The 14086-nt window shown below is 46.5% G+C and overlaps 4 non-coding genes and 1 pseudogene across 4 annotated transcripts; all 5 read right to left on the bottom strand.

Moving 5' to 3' along the window:
- Nucleotides 1-2133: 2133 nt before the first annotated feature.
- Nucleotides 2134-2252, bottom strand: LOC147082923 (5S ribosomal RNA; annotated as a pseudogene).
- Nucleotides 2253-4669: 2417 nt separating this feature from the next.
- On the bottom strand, nt 4670-4788 carry LOC147082922 (5S ribosomal RNA). The gene has a single exon (XR_015076053.1). It is a non-coding gene; the product is annotated as a 5S ribosomal RNA (ribosomal RNA).
- A 2429-nt stretch (nt 4789-7217) lies between these two features.
- Nucleotides 7218-7336, bottom strand: LOC147082921 (5S ribosomal RNA). The gene has a single exon (XR_015076150.1). It is a non-coding gene; the product is annotated as a 5S ribosomal RNA (ribosomal RNA).
- A 2400-nt stretch (nt 7337-9736) lies between these two features.
- Nucleotides 9737-9855, bottom strand: LOC147082920 (5S ribosomal RNA). Its single transcript, XR_015076087.1, has one exon. It is a non-coding gene; the product is annotated as a 5S ribosomal RNA (ribosomal RNA).
- A 2423-nt stretch (nt 9856-12278) lies between these two features.
- Nucleotides 12279-12397, bottom strand: LOC147082919 (5S ribosomal RNA). The gene has a single exon (XR_015075993.1). It is a non-coding gene; the product is annotated as a 5S ribosomal RNA (ribosomal RNA).
- Between the last annotated feature and the right edge of the window lie 1689 nt (nt 12398-14086).

The following is a 14086-nucleotide window of genomic DNA, read 5'->3' as shown; positions in this document are numbered from 1 at the left end:
ATCAAATCTATCCCACACTCTTAAGGGAAGTAAGACACCAAATAGCACAGGCTCTCACCATCATTTTACAATCCTCTCTGGCTACAGGTGTGGTGCCCGACCACTGGAGGACTGCTAACGTGCTACCGTTCTTTCAAAAGGGAGAGAGGGATAGACCGCATAATTACAGGCCAGTCAGCCTAACCTTGGTGGTGGGAAAATTATTGGAAAAAGTTCTGAGGGACAGGAGAAATCTTCATTTAGAAAGACACGGATTAATCAGGGACAGTCAGCATGGATTTCTTAACGGAAGGTCGTGTCTGACTAACGCAATTCAATTTTTCGAGGAGGTAACAAGGAGGGTCGATGAGGGTAGTGCCTTTGATGTAGTCTATATGGATTTTAGCAAGGCTTTTGATAAGGTCCCGCATGCCAGATTGGTCACGAAAGTAAAAGCCCATGGGATCCAAGGCAAAGTGGCAAGTTGGATCCAAAATTGGCTCAGAGGCAGGAAACAAAGGGTAATGGTCGAAGGGTGTTTTTGTGACCGGAAGGCTGTTTCCAGTGGGGTTCCGCAGGGCTCACAGAATCACAGAAACCCCACAGTGCAGATAGAGGCCATTTCGGCCCATCGAGCCTGCACCGACTCAGTACTGGGCCCTTTGCTTTTTCTGGTATATATCAATGATTTGGATTTGAATGTAGGAAGTATGATTAAGAAGTTTGCAGATGATACAAAAATTGGCCGTGTGGTTAATAATGAAACAGAATGCTGTAGACTGCAGGAAGATATCAATGGACTCGTCTAGTGGGCAGAACAGTGGCAAATGGAATTCAGTTGGAATACACAATAAATGGTAGGACACTGAGAAATGCAGAGGATCAGCGGGACCTTGGAGTGCATGTCCACAGATCCCTGAAGGTAGCAGGACAGGTAGATAAAGTGGTTAAGCAGGCATACGGGATACTTGCCTTTATTAGCCGAGGCGTAGAATATAAGAGCGGGGAGGTTATGCTTCAACTGTATAAAACACTAGTTAGGCCGCAGCTAGAGTGCCGCGTGCAGTTCTGGTCACCACATTACAAGAAGGATGCGATTGCACTAGAGAAGGTGCAGAGGAGATTTCCGAGGATGTTGCCTGGGCTGGGGAATTTTAGTTATGAGGAAAGATTGGATAGGCTGGGGTTGTTTTCTTTGGAACACAGGAGGCTGAGGCGAGACCTAATTGAGGTGTGTAAAATTATGAGGGGCCGAGATAGAGTGGATAGGAAGGACCTATTTCCCTTAGCAGAAGGGTCAATAATAGATTTCAAGTAATTGGTAGGAGGTTTACAGGGAATTTGAGGAGACATTTTTTCACCCAGTGAATGGTGGGGGTCTGGAATGCACTGCCTGAAAGGGTGGTAGAGGCAGAAACCCTCATCACGTTTAAAAAGTACTTGGATATGCACTTGAACTGCCGTAACCTACAAGGCTACGGACCAAGTGCTGTAAAGTGGGATTTGGGTGGATTGCTCTTTGTCGGCTGGCACGGACAAGATGGGCCGAATGGCCTCCTTCTGTGCTGTAAATTTCTATGATTCTGCCTGATCATGTGACATCTGCCCACACGACTTCTACAAATGTTATTACATTGTAGCCAGGATTGTTTAGTTTCCAATTCCGCCCATTTTGAAGCCAGGTCTCCGTTATGGCTACTATTGCATAACCCCATGTGGCAACTTGCGCCTGCAACTCGTCAATCTTATTTGTAACACTCCTCGCATTAACACACATGCATTTCAACAGCATGCTAGTTGGCTTTGCTTTTTTCCTGAATTTAACTGCTGCTCTTTCTACATTCTTCTTTGTTCTGTTGCTGTTTGTCCCTCCGAGTTTTCTATGCACCTTGTCTCTCCTCTCTGCTGCTGTGTCCTGGTGGCCCTCCGCCAGTGTGTGTATTTTGGCTATCTTATTTTCTTCTTCTGCTTATTTCGGCCCTGTGTCTGGAGCCCCTTGCATTTGTGTAGCAGCAGGAGAATGTGCAGCGAAGAAATGGTCAAAGGAAAGCGAGAGAGAGAGAGAGAGAGAGCAGCAAAAAGGATGTTGATTGATTAAGAGCAGTGTGTGCGCGTGTGTGTGCAAAACGTTGAGCAGCCTGTGGCGGCAGCAAAAGCCTACTGCACCTGGTATTCCCAGGCAGTCTCCCATCCAAGTACTAACCAGGCCTGACGCTGCTTAGCTTCCGAGATCAGACGAGATCGGGCGCATTCAGACTAGTATGGCCGTAGGCATATGCTAGCTGGCTTTCTCTTTACTTAAAGCTGTCGCCCATTTTTTTCTCTTCTACGCATTCATACAAGTATTCAACACTCAATTTACATTTACAAATTTTACTCCTCCCGCAACCCCCCACCCCCCCTCCACCTCTTCTTGCTGCTCTGCCTCCCACACAAACAAACTACAAGCCCAACCCTTCATTGCCTTCTATTCAAATATTACATCAAATAAACATGCTCAAACACCAAGTCTTAAGGGCTGTAGCATCTTTCAAACTGGACAAATACCCAGGCCCGCATCAAATCTATCCCACACTCTTAAGAGAAGTAAGACACCAAATAGCACAGGCTCTCACCATCATTTTACAATCCTCTCTGGCTACAGGTGTGGTGCCCGACCACTGGAGGACTGCTAACGTGCTACCGTTCTTTCAAAAGGGAGAGAGGGATAGACCGCATAATTACAGGCCAGTCAGCCTAACCTCGGTGGTGGGAAAATTATTGGAAAAAGTTCTGAGGGACAGGAGAAATCTTCATTTAGAAAGACACGGATTAATCAGGGACAGTCAGCATGGATTTCTTAACGGAAGGTCGTGTCTGACTAACGCAATTCAATTTTTCGAGGAGGTAACAAGGAGGGTCGATGAGGGTAGTGCCTTTGATGTAGTCTATATGGATTTTAGCAAGGCTTTTGATAAGGTCCCGCATGCCAGATTGGTCACGAAAGTAAAAGCCCATGGGATCCAAGGCAAAGTGGCAAGTTGGATCCAAAATTGGCTCAGAGGCAGGAAACAAAGGGTAATGGTCGAAGGGTGTTTTTGTGACCGGAAGGCTGTTTCCAGTGGGGTTCCGCAGGGCTCACAGAATCACAGAAACCCCACAGTGCAGATAGAGGCCATTTCGGCCCATCGAGCCTGCACCGACTCAGTACTGGGCCCTTTGCTTTTTCTGGTATATATCAATGATTTGGATTTGAATGTAGGAAGTATGATTAAGAAGTTTGCAGATGATACAAAAATTGGCCGTGTGGTTAATAATGAAACAGAATGCTGTAGACTGCAGGAAGATATCAATGGACTCGTCTAGTGGGCAGAACAGTGGCAAATGGAATTCAGTTGGAATACACAATAAATGGTAGGACACTGAGAAATGCAGAGGATCAGCGGGACCTTGGAGTGCATGTCCACAGATCCCTGAAGGTAGCAGGACAGGTAGATAAAGTGGTTAAGCAGGCATACGGGATACTTGCCTTTATTAGCCGAGGCGTAGAATATAAGAGCGGGGAGGTTATGCTTCAACTGTATAAAACACTAGTTAGGCCGCAGCTAGAGTGCCGCGTGCAGTTCTGGTCACCACATTACAAGAAGGATGCGATTGCACTAGAGAAGGTGCAGAGGAGATTTCCGAGGATGTTGCCTGGGCTGGGGAATTTTAGTTATGAGGAAAGATTGGATAGGCTGGGGTTGTTTTCTTTGGAACACAGGAGGCTGAGGCGAGACCTAATTGAGGTGTGTAAAATTATGAGGGGCCGAGATAGAGTGGATAGGAAGGACCTATTTCCCTTAGCAGAAGGGTCAATAATAGATTTCAAGTAATTGGTAGGAGGTTTACAGGGAATTTGAGGAGACATTTTTTCACCCAGTGAATGGTGGGGGTCTGGAATGCACTGCCTGAAAGGGTGGTAGAGGCAGAAACCCTCATCACGTTTAAAAAGTACTTGGATATGCACTTGAACTGCCGTAACCTACAAGGCTACGGACCAAGTGCTGTAAAGTGGGATTTGGGTGGATTGCTCTTTGTCGGCTGGCACGGACAAGATGGGCCGAATGGCCTCCTTCTGTGCTGTAAATTTCTATGATTCTGCCTGATCATGTGACATCTGCCCACACGACTTCTACAAATGTTATTACATTGTAGCCAGGATTGTTTAGTTTCCAATTCCGCCCATTTTGAAGCCAGGTCTCCGTTATGGCTACTATTGCATAACCCCATGTGGCAACTTGCGCCTGCAACTCGTCAATCTTATTTGTAACACTCCTCGCATTAACACACATGCATTTCAACAGCATGCTAGTTGGCTTTGCTTTTTTCCTGAATTTAACTGCTGCTCTTTCTACATTCTTCTTTGTTCTGTTGCTGTTTGTCCCTCCGAGTTTTCTATGCACCTTGTCTCTCCTCTCTGCTGCTGTGTCCTGGTGGCCCTCCGCCAGTGTGTGTATTTTGGCTATCTTATTTTCTTCTTCTGCTTATTTCGGCCCTGTGTCTGGAGCCCCTTGCATTTGTGTAGCAGCAGGAGAATGTGCAGCGAAGAAATGGTCAAAGGAAAGCGAGAGAGAGAGAGAGAGAGAGCAGCAAAAAGGATGTTGATTGATTAAGAGCAGTGTGTGCGCGTGTGTGTGCAAAACGTTGAGCAGCCTGTGGCGGCAGCAAAAGCCTACTGCACCTGGTATTCCCAGGCAGTCTCCCATCCAAGTACTAACCAGGCCTGACTCTGCTTAGCTTCCGAGATCAGACGAGATCGGGCGCATTCAGACTAGTATGGCCGTAGGCATATGCTAGCTGGCTTTCTCTTTACTTAAAGCTGTCGCCCATTTTTTTCTCTTCTACGCATTCATACAAGTATTCAACACTCAATTTACATTTACAAATTTTACTCCTCCCGCAACCCCCCACCCCCCCTCCACCTCTTCTTGCTGCTCTGCCTCCCACACAAACAAACTACAAGCCCAACCCTTCATTGCCTTCTATTCAAATATTACATCAAATAAACATGCTCAAACACCAAGTCTTAAGGGCTGTAGCATCTTTCAAACTGGACAAATACCCAGGCCCGCATCAAATCTATCCCACACTCTTAAGAGAAGTAAGACACCAAATAGCACAGGCTCTCACCATCATTTTACAATCCTCTCTGGCTACAGGTGTGGTGCCCGACCACTGGAGGACTGCTAACGTGCTACCGTTCTTTCAAAAGGGAGAGAGGGATAGACCGCATAATTACAGGCCAGTCAGCCTAACCTCGGTGGTGGGAAAATTATTGGAAAAAGTTCTGAGGGACAGGAGAAATCTTCATTTAGAAAGACACGGATTAATCAGGGACAGTCAGCATGGATTTCTTAACGGAAGGTCGTGTCTGACTAACGCAATTCAATTTTTCGAGGAGGTAACAAGGAGGGTCGATGAGGGTAGTGCCTTTGATGTAGTCTATATGGATTTTAGCAAGGCTTTTGATAAGGTCCCGCATGCCAGATTGGTCACGAAAGTAAAAGCCCATGGGATCCAAGGCAAAGTGGCAAGTTGGATCCAAAATTGGCTCAGAGGCAGGAAACAAAGGGTAATGGTCGAAGGGTGTTTTTGTGACCGGAAGGCTGTTTCCAGTGGGGTTCCGCAGGGCTCACAGAATCACAGAAACCCCACAGTGCAGATAGAGGCCATTTCGGCCCATCGAGCCTGCACCGACTCAGTACTGGACCCTTTGCTTTTTCTGGTATATATCAATGATTTGGATTTGAATGTAGGAAGTATGATTAAGAAGTTTGCAGATGATACAAAAATTGGCCGTGTGGTTAATAATGAAACAGAATGCTGTAGACTGCAGGAAGATATCAATGGACTCGTCTAGTGGGCAGAACAGTGGCAAATGGAATTCAGTTGGAATACACAATAAATGGTAGGACACTGAGAAATGCAGAGGATCAGCGGGACCTTGGAGTGCATGTCCACAGATCCCTGAAGGTAGCAGGACAGGTAGATAAAGTGGTTAAGCAGGCATACGGGATACTTGCCTTTATTAGCCGAGGCGTAGAATATAAGAGCGGGGAGGTTATGCTTCAACTGTATAAAACACTAGTTAGGCCGCAGCTAGAGTGCCGCGTGCAGTTCTGGTCACCACATTACAAGAAGGATGCGATTGCACTAGAGAAGGTGCAGAGGAGATTTCCGAGGATGTTGCCTGGGCTGGGGAATTTTAGCTATGAGGAAAGATTGGATAGGCTGGGGTTGTTTTCTTTGGAATACAGGAGGCTGAGGCGAGACCTAATTGAGGTGTGTAAAATTATGAGGGGCCGAGATAGAGTGGATAGGAAGGACCTATTTCCCTTAGCAGAAGGGTCAATAATAGATTTCAAGTAATTGGTAGGAGGTTTACAGGGAATTTGAGGAGACATTTTTTCACCCAGTGAATGGTGGGGGTCTGGAATGCACTGCCTGAAAGGGTGGTAGAGGCAGAAACCCTCATCACGTTTAAAAAGTACTTGGATATGCACTTGAACTGCCGTAACCTACAAGGCTACGGACCAAGTGCTGTAAAGTGGGATTTGGGTGGATTGCTCTTTGTCGGCTGGCACGGACAAGATGGGCCGAATGGCCTCCTTCTGTGCTGTAAATTTCTATGATTCTGCCTGATCATGTGACATCTGCCCACACGACTTCTACAAATGTTATTACATTGTAGCCAGGATTGTTTAGTTTCCAATTCCGCCCATTTTGAAGCCAGGTCTCCGTTATGGCTACTATTGCATAACCCCATGTGGCAACTTGCGCCTGCAACTCGTCAATCTCATTTGTAACGCTCCTCGCATTAACACACATGCATTTCAACAGCATGCTAGTTGGCTTTGCTTTTTTCCTGAATTTAACTGCTGCTCTTTCTACATTCTTCTTTGTTCTGTTGCTGTTTGTCCCTCCGAGTTTTCTATGCACCTTGTCTCTCCTCTCTGCTGCTGTGTCCTGGTGGCCCTCCGCCAGTGTGTGTATTTTGGCTATCTTATTTTCTTCTTCTGCTTATTTCGGCCCTGTGTCTGGAGCCCCTTGCATTTGTGTAGCAGCAGGAGAATGTGCAGCGAAGAAATGGTCAAAGGAAAGCGAGAGAGAGAGACAGAGAGAGAGAGAGAGAGAGCAGCAAAAAGGATGTTGATTGATTAAGAGCAGTGTGTGCGCGTGTGTGTGCAAAACGTTGAGCAGCCTGTGGCGGCAGCAAAAGCCTACTGCACCTGGTATTCCCAGGCAGTCTCCCATCCAAGTACTAACCAGGCCTGTCTCTGCTTAGCTTCCGAGATCAGACGAGATCGGGCGCATTCAGACTAGTATGGCCGTAGGCATATGCTAGCTGGCTTTCTCTTTACTTAAAGCTGTCGCCCATTTTTTTCTCTTCTACGCATTCATACAAGTATTCAACACTCAATTTACATTTACAAATTTTACTCCTCCCGCAACCGCCCACCCCCCCTCCACCTCTTCTTGCTGCTCTGCCTCCCACACAAACAAACTACAAGCCCAACCCTTCATTGCCTTCTATTCAAATATTACATCAAATAAACATGCTCAAACACCAAGTCTTAAGGGCTGTAGCATCTTTCAAACTGGACAAATACCCAGGCCCGCATCAAATCTATCCCACACTCTTAAGAGAAGTAAGACACCAAATAGCACAGGCTCTCACCATCATTTTACAATCCTCTCTGGCTACAGGTGTGGTGCCCGACCACTGGAGGACTGCTAACGTGCTACCGTTCTTTCAAAAGGGAGAGAGGGATAGACCGCATAATTACAGGACAGTCAGCCTAACCTCGGTGGTGGGAAAATTATTGGAAAAAGTTCTGAGGGACAGGAGAAATCTTCATTTAGAAAGACACGGATTAATCAGGGACAGTCAGCATGGATTTCTTAACGGAAGGTCGTGTCTGACTAATGCAATTCAATTTTTCGAGGAGGTAACAAGGAGGGTCGATGAGGGTAGTGCCTTTGATGTAGTCTATATGGATTTTAGCAAGGCTTTTGATAAGGTCCCGCATGCCAGATTGGTCACGAAAGTAAAAGCCCATGGGATCCAAGGCAAAGTGGCAAGTTGGATCCAAAATTGGCTCAGAGGCAGGAAACAAGGGTGTTTTTGCGACCGGAAGGCTGTTTCCAGTGGGGTTCCGCAGGGCTCACAGAATCACAGAAACCCCACAGTGCAGATAGAGGCCATTTCGGCCCATCGAGCCTGCACCGACTCAGTACTGGGCCCTTTGCTTTTTCTGGTATATATCAATGATTTGGATTTGAATGTAGGAAGTATGATTAAGAAGTTTGCAGATGATACAAAAATTGGCCGTGTGGTTAATAATGAAACAGAATGCTGTAGACTGCAGGAAGATATCAATGGACTCGTCTAGTGGGCAGAACAGTGGCAAATGGAATTCAGTTGGAATACACAATAAATGGTAGGACACTGAGAAATGCAGAGGATCAGCGGGACCTTGGAGTGCATGTCCACAGATCCCTGAAGGTAGCAGGACAGGTAGATAAAGTGGTTAAGCAGGCATACGGGATACTTGCCTTTATTAGCCGAGGCGTAGAATATAAGAGCGGGGAGGTTATGCTTCAACTGTATAAAACACTAGTTAGGCCGCAGCTAGAGTGCCGCGTGCAGTTCTGGTCACCACATTACAAGAAGGATGCGATTGCACTAGAGAAGGTGCAGAGGAGATTTCCGAGGATGTTGCCTGGGCTGGGGAATTTTAGTTATGAGGAAAGATTGGATAGGCTGGGGTTGTTTTCTTTGGAACACAGGAGGCTGAGGTGAGACCTAATTGAGGTGTGTAAAATTATGAGGGGCCGAGATAGAGTGGATAGGAAGGACCTATTTCCCTTAGCAGAAGGGTCAATAATAGATTTCAAGTAATTGGTAGGAGGTTTACAGGGAATTTGAGGAGACATTTTTTCACCCAGTGAATGGTGGGGGTCTGGAATGCACTGCCTGAAAGGGTGGTAGAGGCAGAAACCCTCATCACGTTTAAAAAGTACTTGGATATGCACTTGAACTGCCGTAACCTACAAGGCTACGGACCAAGTGCTGTAAAGTGGGATTTGGGTGGATTGCTCTTTGTCGGCTGGCACGGACAAGATGGGCCGAATGGCCTCCTTCTGTGCTGTAAATTTCTATGATTCTGCCTGATCATGTGACATCTGCCCACACGACTTCTACAAATGTTATTACATTGTAGCCAGGATTGTTTAGTTTCCAATTCCGCCCATTTTGAAGCCAGGTCTCCGTTATGGCTACTATTGCATAACCCCATGTGGCAACTTGCGCCTGCAACTCGTCAATCTTATTTGTAACGCTCCTCGCATTAACACACATGCATTTCAACAGCATGCTAGTTGGCTTTGCTTTTTTCCTGAATTTAACTGCTGCTCTTTCTACATTCTTCTTTGTTCTGTTGCTGTTTGTCCCTCCGAGTTTTCTATGCACCTTGTCTCTCCTCTCTGCTGCTGTGTCCTGGTGGCCCTCCGCCAGTGTGTGTATTTTGGCTATCTTATTTTCTTCTTCTGCTTATTTCGGCCCTGTGTCTGGAGCCCCTTGCATTTGTGTAGCAGCAGGAGAATGTGCAGCGAAGAAATGGTCAAAGGAAAGCGAGAGAGAGAGAGAGAGAGCAGCAAAAAGGATGTTGATTGATTAAGAGCAGTGTGTGTGCGTGTGTGTGCAAAACGTTGAGCAGCCTGTGGCGGCAGCAAAAGCCTACTGCACCTGGTATTCCCAGGCGGTCTCCCATCCAAGTACTAACCAGGCCTGACTCTGCTTAGCTTCCGAGATCAGACGAGATCGGGCGCATTCAGACTAGTATGGCCGTAGGCATATGCTGGCTGGCTTTCTCTTTACTTAAAGCTGTCGCCCATTTTTTTCTCTTCTACGCATTCATACAAGTATTCAACACTCAATTTACATTTACAAATTTTACTCCTCCCGCAACCCCCCACCCCCCCTCCACCTCTTCTTGCTGCTCTGCCTCCCACACAAACAAACTACAAGCCCAACCCTTCATTGCCTTCTATTCAAATATTACATCAAATAAACATGCTCAAACACCAAGTCTTAAGGGCTGTAGCATCTTTCAAACTGGACAAATACCCAGGCCCGCATCAAATCTATCCCACACTCTTAAGGGAAGTAAGACACCAAATAGCACAGGCTCTCACCATCATTTTACAATCCTCTCTGGCTACAGGTGTGGTGCCCGACCACTGGAGGACTGCTAACGTGCTACCGTTCTTTCAAAAGGGAGAGAGGGATAGACCGCATAATTACAGGACAGTCAGCCTAACCTCGGTGGTGGGAAAATTATTGGAAAAAGTTCTGAGGGACAGGAGAAATCTTCATTTAGAAAGACACGGATTAATCAGGGACAGTCAGCATGGATTTCTTAACGGAAGGTCGTGTCTGACTAACGCAATTCAATTTTTCGAGGAGGTAACAAGGAGGGTCGATGAGGGTAGTGCCTTTGATGTAGTCTATATGGATTTTAGCAAGGCTTTTGATAAGGTCCCGCATGCCAGATTGGTCACGAAAGTAAAAGCCCATGGGATCCAAGGCAAAGTGGCAAGTTGGATCCAAAATTGGCTCAGAGGCAGGAAACAAAGGGTAATGGTCGAAGGGTGTTTTTGTGACCGGAAGGCTGTTTCCAGTGGGGTTCCGCAGGGCTCACAGAATCACAGAAACCCCACAGTGCAGATAGAGGTCATTTCGGCCCATCGAGCCTGCACCGACTCAGTACTGGGCCCTTTGCTTTTTCTGGTATATATCAATGATTTGGATTTGAATGTAGGAAGTATGATTAAGAAGTTTGCAGATGATACAAAAATTGGCCGTGTGGTTAATAATGAAACAGAATGCTGTAGACTGCAGGAAGATATCAATGGACTCGTCTAGTGGGCAGAACAGTGGCAAATGGAATTCAGTTGGAATACACAATAAATGGTAGGACACTGAGAAATGCAGAGGATCAGCGGGACCTTGGAGTGCATGTCCACAGATCCCTGAAGGTAGCAGGACAGGTAGATAAAGTGGTTAAGCAGGCATACGGGATACTTGCCTTTATTAGCCGAGGCGTAGAATATAAGAGCGGGGAGGTTATGCTTCAACTGTATAAAACACTAGTTAGGCCGCAGCTAGAGTGCCGCGTGCAGTTCTGGTCACCACATTACAAGAAGGATGCGATTGCACTAGAGAAGGTGCAGAGGAGATTTCCGAGGATGTTGCCTGGGCTGGGGAATTTTAGTTATGAGGAAAGATTGGATAGGCTGGGGTTGTTTTCTTTGGAACACAGGAGGCTGAGGCGAGACCTAATTGAGGTGTGTAAAATTATGAGGGGCCGAGATAGAGTGGATAGGAAGGACCTATTTCCCTTAGCAGAAGGGTCAATAATAGATTTCAAGTAATTGGTAGGAGGTTTACAGGGAATTTGAGGAGACATTTTTTCACCCAGTGAATGGTGGGGGTCTGGAATGCACTGCCTGAAAGGGTGGTAGAGGCAGAAACCCTCATCACGTTTAAAAAGTACTTGGATATGCACTTGAACTGCCGTAACCTACAAGGCTACGGACCAAGTGCTGTAAAGTGGGATTTGGGTGGATTGCTCTTTGTCGGCTGGCACGGACAAGATGGGCCGAATGGCCTCCTTCTGTGCTGTAAATTTCTATGACTCTGCCTGATCATGTGACATCTGCCCACACGACTTCTACAAATGTTATTACATTGTAGCCAGGATTGTTTAGTTTCCAATTCCGCCCATTTTGAAGCCAGGTCTCCGTTATGGCTACTATTGCATAACCCCATGTGGCAACTTGCGCCTGCAACTCGTCAATCTTATTTGTAACACTCCTCGCATTAACACACATGCATTTCAACAGCATGCTAGTTGGCTTTCCTTTTTTCCTGAATTTAACTGCTGCTCTTTCTACATTCTTCTTTGTTCTGTTGCTGTTTGTCCCTCCGAGTTTTCTATGCACCTTGTCTCTCCTCTCTGCTGCTGTGTCCTGGTGGCCCTCCGCCAGTGTGTGTATTTTGGCTATCTTATTTTCTTCTTCTGCTTATTTCGGCCCTGTGTCTGGAGCCCCTTGCATTTGTGTAGCAGCAGGAGAATGTGCAGCGAAGAAATGGTCAAAGGAAAGCGAGAGAGAGAGAGAGAGAGAGAGAGAGAGCAGCAAAAAGGATGTTGATTGATTAAGAGCAGTGTGTGCGCGTGTGTGCAAAACGTTGAGCAGCCTGTGGCGGCAGCAAAAGCCTACAGCACCTGGTATTCCCAGGCGGTCTCCCATCCAAGTACTAACCAGGCCTGACTCTGCTTCGCTTCCGAGATCAGACGAGATCAGGCGTATTCAGACTAGTATGGCCGCAGGCATATGCTAGCTGGCTTTCTCTTTACTTAAAGCTGTCGCCCATTTTTTTCTCTTCTACGCATTCATACAAGTATTCAACACTCAATTTACATTTACAAATTTTACTCCTCCCGCAACCCCCCACCCCCCCTCCACCTCTTCTTGCTGCTCTGCCTCCCACACAAACAAACTACAAGCCCAACCCTTCATTGCCTTCTATTCAAATATTACATCAAATAAACATGCTCAAACACCAAGTCTTAAGGGCTGTAGCATCTGTCAAACTGGACAAATACCCAGGCCCGCATCAAATCTATCCCACACTCTTAAGAGAAGTAAGACACCAAATAGCACAGGCTCTCACCATCATTTTACAATCCTCTCTGGCTACAGGTGTGGTGCCCGACCACTGGAGGACTGCTAACGTGCTACCGTTCTTTCAAAAGGGAGAGAGGGATAGACCGCATAATTACAGGACAGTCAGCCTAACCTCGGTGGTGGGAAAATTATTGGAAAAAGTTCTGAGGGACAGGAGAAATCTTCATTTAGAAAGACATGGATTAATCAGGGACAGTCAGCATGGATTTCTTAACGGAAGGTCGTGTCTGACTAACGCAATTCAATTTTTCGAGGAGGTAACAAGGAGGGTCGATGAGGGTAGTGCCTTTGATGTAGTCTATATGGATTTTAGCAAGGCTTTTGATAAGGTCCCGCATGCCAGATTGGTCACGAAAGTAAAAGCCCATGGGATCCAAGGCAAAGTGGCAAGTTGGATCCAAAATTGGCTCAGAGGCAGGAAACAAAGGGTAATGGTCGAAGGGTGTTTTTGTGACCGGAAGGCTGTTTCCAGTGGGGTTCCGCAGGGCTCACAGAATCACAGAAACCCCACAGTGCAGATAGAGGCCATTTCGGCCCATCGAGCCTGCACCGACTCAGTACTGGGCCCTTTGCTTTTTCTGGTATATATCAATGATTTGGATTTGAATGTAGGAAGTATGATTAAGAAGTTTGCAGATGATACAAAAATTGGCCGTGTGGTTAATAATGAAACAGAATGCTGTAGACTGCAGGAAGATATCAATGGACTCGTCTAGTGGGCAGAACAGTGGCAAATGGAATTCAGTTGGAATACACAATAAATGGTAGGACACTGAGAAATGCAGAGGATCAGCGGGACCTTGGAGTGCATGTCCACAGATCCCTGAAGGTAGCAGGACAGGTAGATAAAGTGGTTAAGCAGGCATACGGGATACTTGCCTTTATTAGCCGAGGCGTAGAATATAAGAGCGGGGAGGTTATGCTTCAACTGTATAAAACACTAGTTAGGCCGCAGCTAGAGTGCCGCGTGCAGTTCTGGTCACCACATTACAAGAAGGATGCGATTGCACTAGAGAAGGTGCAGAGGAGATTTCCGAGGATGTTGCCTGGGCTGGGGAATTTTAGTTATGAGGAAAGATTGGATAGGCTGGGGTTGTTTTCTTTGGAACACAGGAGGCTGAGGCGAGACCTAATTGAGGTGTGTAAAATTATGAGGGGCCGAGATAGAGTGGATAGGAAGGACCTATTTCCCTTAGCAGAAGGGTCAATAATAGATTTCAAGTAATTGGTAGGAGGTTTACAGGGAATTTGAGGAGACATTTTTTCACCCAGTGAATGGTGGGGGTCTGGAATGCACTGCCTGAAAGGGTGGTAGAGGCAGAAACCCTCATCA

This window comes from Somniosus microcephalus, unplaced genomic scaffold, assembly GCF_052327205.1.
Source record: "Somniosus microcephalus isolate GS21.2 unplaced genomic scaffold, FLI_Smic_1.0 scaffold110, whole genome shotgun sequence".
NCBI classification, from domain to species: Eukaryota; Metazoa; Chordata; class Chondrichthyes; order Squaliformes; family Somniosidae; genus Somniosus; species Somniosus microcephalus.
Note: the sequence above shows the minus strand (reverse complement) of the source record. Positions and strands in the feature narration are given on the sequence as shown.